An 8456-nucleotide genomic window follows, 5' to 3' on the forward strand; every position below is an offset into this window, starting at 1 on the left:
GAAGTCACTTGTCCCAAGCCTTGAGAAGTCACTTGTCCCAAGCCTTGAGAAGTCACTTGTCCCAAGCCTTGAGGAGTCACCTGTCCCAAGCCTTGAGAAGTCACTTGTCCCAAGCCTTGAGAAGTCACTTGTCCCAAGCCTTGAGGAGTCACCTGTCCCAAGCCTTGAGAAATCACTTGTCCCAAGCTGCGGAGGACGGTTGGCGGGAACAACGAGACAAGAAGCAACAGAGTGAGATAAAGGCTGTCTCCGGCAGAGACAGCATGTGGTATTCACCGAGACTGGCATGCATCACTTGAGACGTTTGAAAAAAATTAATAATTTTCAAAATTTTCGTAAAATCAAAAAATGCTGGAAATTGTCTGAAAAGCGCACAAAAGCAAAATTTTTTGAAAAATTCTGAATTCAAAATTTTTGTCGAAAATTTAGAAAATTTTTAGTTTTCTTCGCGTTTCACGCCATTTCCAGCCATTTATAATTTTTTTAAAATTTCGACAATTTTTGAAAATTTTCAAAGGGGTACCCCTTTGAGAAATTTCAATTTTTCCGAAAATTTTCGAAAAATCGAAAAACGTGGGAAGTCGCCCAAAAAGCGCACAAAACTAAGAATTTTTGAAAATTTTCAACTTTTAATTTTCTTTCGAACTTTCCGAAAATTTTTGGTTTTGTGCGCATTTCAGAGCGTTTGCAGCGTTTTTCGATTTTCCGAAAAATTTAAAATTTTTCAAAATTCCACCACCTCATGCGTCGCGGACCCGGACTCTCTCGGACTGTTTCTGATGCAAAAGTCACTTGTCCCAAGTCTTGAGAAGTCACTTTTCACAAGTCTTGAGATGTCACTTCTCCCAAGTCTTGAGAAGTCACTTGTGCGAAGCTGCGAAGGCCGGTTGGCGGGAACAATGAGGCAAGAAGCAACAGGGTGAGATAGAGGTTGTCTCCGGCAGAGACAGCATGTGGCATTCACAGAGACTGGCATGCATCACTTAAGACGTTTGAAAAAAATTGAAACTTTTCAAAATTTTCTTAAAATCAAAGAAAGCTGGAATTTGTCTGAAAAGAGCACAAAAGCAAAATTTTTTGAAAAATTCTGAATTCAAAATTTTTGTTGAATATTTCGAAAAATTTTAATTTTCTTCGCGTTTCACGCCATTTGCAGCCATTTTTAATTTTTTTAAAATTTCGACAATTTTTGAAAATTTTCAAAGGGGTACCCCTTTGAGAAATTTCAATTTTTCCGAAAATTTTCGAAAAATCAAAAAACGTGGGAAATCGCCCAAAAAGCGCACAAAACTAAGAATTTTTGAAAATTTTCAACTTTTAATTTTCTTTCGAATTTTCCGAAAATTTTTGGTTTTGTGCGCATTTCAGAGCGTTTGCAGCGTTTTTCGATTTTTCGAAAAATTTAAAATTTTTCAAAATTCCACCACCTCATGCGTCGCGGAACCGGACTCCCTCGGACTGTTTCTGATGCAAACGTCACTTGTCCCAAGTCTTGAGAAGTCACTTGTCCCAAGCCTTGAGAAGTCACCTGTCCCAAGCCTTGAGAAGTCATTTGTCCCAAGCCTTGAGAAGTCACTTGTCCCAAGCCTTGAGAAGTCACTTGTCCCAAGCATTGAGAAGACACTTGTCCCAAGCATTGAGAAGTCACTTGTCCCAAGCACTGAGAAGTCACTTGACCCAAGTATTGAGAAGTTACTTGTCCCATGCTTTGAGAAGTCATTTGTCCCAAGCCTTGAGAAGTCACTTGTCCCAAGCCTTGAGAAGTCACTTGTCCCAAGCCTTGAGAAGTTACCTGTCCGAAGCCTTGTCAAGTCACCTGTCCCAAGCATTGAGAAGTCACTTGTCCCAAGCATTGAGAAGTCACTTGTCCCAAGCATTGAGAAGTCACTTGTCCCAAGCCTTGAGTAGTCACTTGTCCCAAGCACTGAGAAGACACCTGTCCCAAGCCTTGAGAAGTCACCTGTCCAAAGCCTTGAGAAGTCACTTGTCCCAAGCCTTGAGAAGTCACTTGTCCCAAGCCTTAAGAAGTCACTTGTCCCAAGCCTTGAGAAGTAACTTGTCCCAAGCCTTGAGAAGTCACTTGTCCCAAGTATTGAGAAGACACTTGTCCCAAGAATTGAGAAGTCACTTGTCCCAAGCCTTGAGAAGTCACCTGTCCCAAGCCTTGAGAAGTCATTTGTCCCAAGCCTTGAGAAGTCACTTGTCCCAAGCCTTGAGAAGTCACTTGTCCCAAGCATTGAGAAGACACTTGTCCCAAGCATTGAGAAGTCACTTGTCCCAAGCACTGAGAAGTCACTTGACCCAAGTATTGAGAAGTCACTTGTCCCATGCCTTGAGAAGTCATTTGTCCCAAGCCTTGAGAGGTCACTTGTCCCAAGCCTTGAGAAGTCACTTGTCCCAAGCCTTGAGAAGTTACCTGTCCGAAGCCTTGTGAAGTCACCTGTCCCAAGCCTTGAGAAGTCACTTGTCCCAAGCCTTGAGAAGTCACTTGTCCCAAGCCTTGAGAAGTCACTTGTCCCAAGCATTGAGAAGTCACTTGTCCCAAGCATTGAGAAGTCACTTGTCCCAAGCCTTGAGTAGTCACTTGTCCCAAGCACTGAGAAGACACCTGTCCCAAGCCTTGAGAAGTCACCTGTCCCAAGCCTTGAGAAGTCACTTGTCCCAAGCCTTGAGAAGTCACTTGTCCCAAGCCTTAAGAAGTCACTTGTCCCAAGCCTTGAGAAGTAACTTGTCCCAAGCCTTGAGAAGTCACTTGTCCCAAGTATTGAGAAGACACTTGTCCCAAGAATTGAGAAGTCACTTGTCCCAAGCACTGAGAAGTCACTTGTCCCAAGCCTTGAGAAGTCACTTGTCCAAAGCCTTGAGAAGTCACTTGTCCCAAGCCTTGAGAAGTCACTTGTCCCAAGTCTTGAGAAGTCACTTGTCACAAGTCTTGAGATGTCACTTGACCCAAGCACTGAGAAGTCACTTGTCCCAAGTATTGAGAAGTAATTTGTCCCAAGCCTTGAGAAGCCATTTGTCCCAAGCCTTGAGAAGTCACTTGTCCCAAGCCTTGAGAAGTCATTTGTCCCAAGCCTTGAGAAATCACCTGTCCCAAGCCTTGAGAAGTCACCTATCCCAAGCCTTGAGAAGTCACTTGTCCCAAGCCTTGAGAAGTCACTAGTCCCAAGCCTTGAGAAGTCACTAGTCCCAAGCCTTGAGAAGTCACTTGTCCCAAGCACTGAGAAGACACCTGTCCCAAGCCTTGAGAAGTCACCTGTCCCAAGCCTTGAGAAGTCACTTGTCCCAAGCCTTGAGAAGTCACTTGTCCCAAGCCTTAAGAAGTCACTTGTCCCAAGCCTTGAGAAGTAACTTGTCCCAAGCCTTGAGAAGTCACTTGTCCCAAGCATTGAGAAGACACTTGTCCCAAGAATTGAGAATTCACTTGTCCCAAGCACTGAGAAGTCACTTGTCCCAAGCATTGAGATGTCACTTGTCCCAAGCAAAGAGAAGTCACTTGTCCCAAGCCTTGAGAAGTCACTTGTCCCAAGTCTTGAGAAGTCACTTGTCCCAAGCCTTGAGAAGTCACTTGTACCAAGCCTTGAGAAGTCACTTGTCCCAAGACTTGAGATGTAAATTGTCCCAAGCCTTGAGAAGTCACTTGTCCCAAGCCTTGAGTAGTCACTTGTCCCAAGCCTTGAGAAGTCACTTGTCCAAAGCCTTGAGAAGTCACTTGCCCCAAGCCTTGAGAATTTACTTATCCCAAGTCTTGAGAAGTCACTTGTCACAAGTCTTGAGAAGTCACTTGTCCCAAGTCTTGAGAAGTCACTTGTCCCAAGCTGCGGAGGCCGGTTGGCGGGAACAACGAGGCAAGAAGCAACAGGGTGAGAAAGAGGCCGTCTCCGGCAGAGACAGCATGTGGCATTCACCGAGACTGGCATGCATCACTTGAGAAGTTTGAAAAATATTGATAATTTTCAAAATTTTCGTAAAATCAAAAAATGCTGGAAATTGTCTGAAGAGCGCACAAAAACAAAAATTTTTGAAAAATTCTGAATTCAAAATTTTTGTCGAAAATTTCGAAAATTTTTAGTTTTCTTCGCGTTTCACGCCATTTGCAGCCATTTTTAATTTTTTTAAAATTTCTACAATTTTTGAAAATTTTCAAAGGAGTACCCCTTTGAGAAATTTCAATTTTTCCGAAAATTTTCGAAAAATCGAAAAACGTGGGAAATCGCCCAAAAAGCGCACAAAACTAAAAATTTTTGAAAATTTTCAACTTTTAATTTTCTTTCAAATTTTCCGAAAATTTTTGGTTTTGTGCGCATTTCAGAGAGTTTGCAGCTTTTTTCGATTTTTCGAAAAATTTAAAATTTTTCAAAATTCCACCACCTCATGCGTCGCATAACCGGACTCTCTCGGACAGTTTCTGATGCAAAAGTCACTTGTCCCAAGTCTTAAGAAGTCACTTGTCCCAAGCCTTGAGAAGTCACCTGTCCCAAGCCTTGAGAAGTCACTTGTCCCAAGCACTGAGAAGTCACTTGTCCCAAGCCTTGAGAAGTCACTTGTCCCAAGCATTGAGAAGACACTTGTCCCAAGCATTGAGAAGTCACTTGTCCCAAGCACTGAGAAGTCACTTGTCCCAAGTATTGACAAGTAATTTGTCCCAAGCCTTGAGAAGTCATTTGTCCCAAGCCTTGAGAAGTCACTTGTCCCAAGCCTTGAGAAGTCATTTGTCCCAAGCCTTGAGAAGTCACCTGTCCGAAGCCTTGAGAAGTCACCTGTCCAAGCCTTGAGAAGTCACTTGTCCCAAGCCTTGAGAAGTCACTAGTCCCAAGCCTTGAGAAGTCACTTGTCCCAAGCCTTGAGAAGTCACTTGTCCCAAGCATTGAGAAGTCACCTGTCCCAAGCCATGAGAAGTCACCTGTCCCAAGCCTTGAGAAGTCACTTGACCCAAGCCTTGAGAAGTCACTTGTCCCAAGCATTGAGAAGTCTCTTGTCCCAAGCCTTGAGAAGTCACTTGTCCCAAGCATTGAGAAGTCACTTGTCCCAAGCATTGAGAAGTCACTTGTCCCAAGCCTTGAGAAGTCACTTGTCCCAAGCCTTGAGAAGTCACATTTCCCAAGCCTTGAGAAGTCACTTGTCCCAAGCCTTGAGAAGTCACTTGTCCCATGCATTGAGAAGTCACTTGTCCCAAGAATTGAGAAGTCACTTGTCCCAAGCACTGAGAAGTCACTTGTCCCAAGCATTGAGAAGTCACTTGTCCCAAGGACTGAGAAGTCACTTGTCCCAAGCCTTGAGAAGTCACTTGTCCCAAGTCTTGAGAAGTCACTTGTCCCAAGCCTTGAGAAGTCACTTGTCCCAAGCCTTGAGAAGTCACTTGTACCAAGCCTTGATAAGTCACTTGTCCCAAGCCTTGAGAATTCACTTGTCCAAAGCCTTGAGAAGTCACTTGTGCCAAGCCTTGAGAAGTCACTTGTCAAAAGCCTTGAGAAGTCACTTGTTCCAAGCCTTGAGAAGTCACTTGTCCCAAGTCTTGAGAAGTCACTTGTCACAAGTCTTGAGATGTCACTTCTCCCAAGTCTTGAGAAGTCACTTGTGCGAAGCTGCGGAGGCCGGTTGGCGGGAACAATGAGGCAAGAAGCAGCAGGGTGAGATAGAGGTTGTCTCCGGCAGAGACAGCATGTGGCATTCACAGAGACTGGCATGCATCACTTAAGACGTTTGAAAAAAATTGAAACTTTTCAAAATTTTCTTAAAATCAAAAAGAGCTGGAATTTGTCTGAAAAGAGCACAAAAGCAAAATTTTTTGAAAAATTCTGAATTCAAAATTTTTGTTGAATATTTCGAAAAATTTTAATTTTCTTCGCGTTTCACGCCATTTGCAGCCATTTTTAATTTTTTTAAAATTTCGACAATTTTTGAAAATTTTCAAAGGGGTACCCCTTTGAGAAGTTTCAATTTTTCCGAAAATTTTCGAAAAATCGAAAAACGTGGGAAATCGCCCAAAAAGCGCACAAAACTAAGAATTTTTGAAAATTTTCAACTTTTAATTTTCTTTCGAATTTTCCGAAAATTTTTGGTTTTGTGCGCATTTCAGAGCGTTTGCAGCGTTTTTCGATTTTCGAAAAATTTAAAAATTTTCAAAATTCCACCACCTCATGCGTCGCGGAACCGGACTCTCTCGGACTGTTTCTGATGCAAACGTCACTTGTCCCAAGTCTTGAGAAGACACTTGTCCCAAGCCTTGAGAAGTCACCTGTCCCAAGCCTTGAGAAGTCATTTGTCCCAAGCCTTCAGAAGTCACTTGTCCCAAGCCTTGAGAAGTCACTTGTCCCAAGCATTGAGAAGACACTTGTCCCAAGCATTGAGAAGTCACTTGTCCCAAGCACTGAGAAGTCACTTGTCCCAAGTATTGAGAAGTCACTTGTACCAAGGCTTGAGAAGTCATTTGTCCCAAGCCTTGAGAAGTCACTTGTGCCAAGCCTTGAGAAGTCACCTGTCCCAAGCCTTGAGAAGTCACTTGTCCCAAGCCTTGAGAAGTCACTTGTCCCAAGTCTTGAGAAGTCATTTGTTCCAAGCATTGAGAAGACACTTGTCCCAAGCATTGAGAAGTCACTTGTCCCAAGCACTGAGAAGTCATTTGTTCAACTATTGAGAAGTCACTTGTCCCAAGCTTTGAGAAGTCATTTGTCCCAAGCCATGCGAAGTCACTTGTCCCAAGCCTTGAGAAGTCACGTGTCCCAAGCCTTGAGAAGTCACGTGTCCCAAGCCTTGAGAAGTCACCTGTCCCAAGCCTTGAGAAGTCACCTGCCCCAAGCCTTGAGAAGTCACTTGTCCCAAGCCTTGAGAAGTCACTTGTCCCAAGCCTTGAGAAGTCACTTGTCCCAAGCCTTGAGAAGTTACTTGTCCCAAGCATTGAGAAGTCACTTGTCCCAAGCCTTGAGAAGTCACTTGTCCCAAGCCTTGAGAAGACACCTGTCCCAAGCCTTGAGAAGTCACCTGTCCCAAGCCTTGAGAAGTCACTTGTCCCAAGCCTTGAGAAGTCACTTGGTCCAAGCCTTAAGAAGTCACTTGTCCCAAGCCTTGAGATGTCACTTGTCCCAAGCCTTGAGAAGTCACTTGTCCCAAGCATTGAGAAGACACTTGTCCCAAGAATTGAGAAGTCACTTGTCCCAAGCACTGAGAAATCACTTGTCCCAAGCATTGAGAAGTCACTTGTCCCAAGCACTGAGAAGTCACTTGTCCCAAGCCTTGAGAAGTCACTTGTCCCAAGTCTTGAGAAGTCACTTGTCCCAAGCCTTGAGAAGTCACTTGTCCCAAGCCTTGAGAAGTCACTTGTACCAAGCCTTGATAAGTCACTTGTCCCAAGCCTTGAGAATTCACTTGTAACAAGCCTTGAGAAGTCACTTGTGCCAAGCCTTGAGAAGTCACTTGTCAAAAGCCTTGAGAAGTCATTTGTCCCAAGCCTAAAGAAGTCACTTGTCCCAAGCCTTAAGAAGTCACTTGTCCCAAGCCTTGAGATGTCACTTGTCCGAAGCCTTGAGAAGTCACTTGACCCAAGCACTGAGAAGTCACTTGTCCCAAGCCTTGAGAAGTCACTTGTCCCAAGCCTTGTGATGTCACTTGTCCCAAGCCTTGAGAAGTCACTTGTCCTAAGTCTTGAGAAGTCACTTGTTCCAAGCCTTGAGAAGTCACTTGTCCCAAGCATTCAGGAGTCACTTGTCCCAAGCATTGAGAAGTCACTTGTCCCATGCCTTGAGATGTCACTTTTCCCAAGCCTTGAGAAGTCACTTGTCCCAAGCATTGAGAAGTCACTTGTCCCAAGCATTGAGAAGTCACTTGTCCCAAGCCTTGAGAAGTCACTTGTCCCAAGCCTTGAGAAGTCACTTGTCCAAAGCTTTGAGAAGTCACTTGTCCCAAGCCTTGAGAAGTCACTTGTCCCAAGTCTTGAGAAGTCACTTGTCCCAAGCCTTGAGAATTCACTTGTCCCAAGCCTTGAGAAGTCACTTGTCCCAAGCATTGAGAAGACACTTGTCCCAAGCATTGAGAAGTCACTTGTCCCAAGCACTGAGAAGTCACCTGTCCCAAGCATTGAGAAGTCTCTTGTCCCAAGCCTTGAGAGAACATTTGTAACAAGCCTTGAGAAGTCACTTGTCCCAAGCCTTGAGATGTCACTTGTCCCAAGCCTTGAGAAGTCACTTGTCCCAAGTCTTGAGAAGTCACTTGTCCCAAGCCTTGAGAAGTCACTTGTCTCAAGCCTTGAGAAGACACTTGTACCAAGCCTTGAGAAGTCATTTGTCCCAAGCCTTGAGAAGTCACTTGTCCCAAGCCTTGAGAAGTCAATTGTCCCAAGCCTTGAGAAGTCACTTGTCCCGAGCCTTGAGAAGTCACTTGTCCCAAGTCTTGAGAAGTCACTTGTCCCAAGTCTTGAGAAGTCACTTGACACAAGTCATGAGATGTCACTTGTCCCAAGT

Source organism: Zootermopsis nevadensis, unplaced genomic scaffold, assembly GCF_977971745.1.
Source record: "Zootermopsis nevadensis isolate Lab colony 2312 unplaced genomic scaffold, Znev_1.0 Znev_ptg000001l, whole genome shotgun sequence".
In the NCBI taxonomy this organism is placed as follows: Eukaryota; Metazoa; Arthropoda; class Insecta; order Blattodea; family Termopsidae; genus Zootermopsis; species Zootermopsis nevadensis.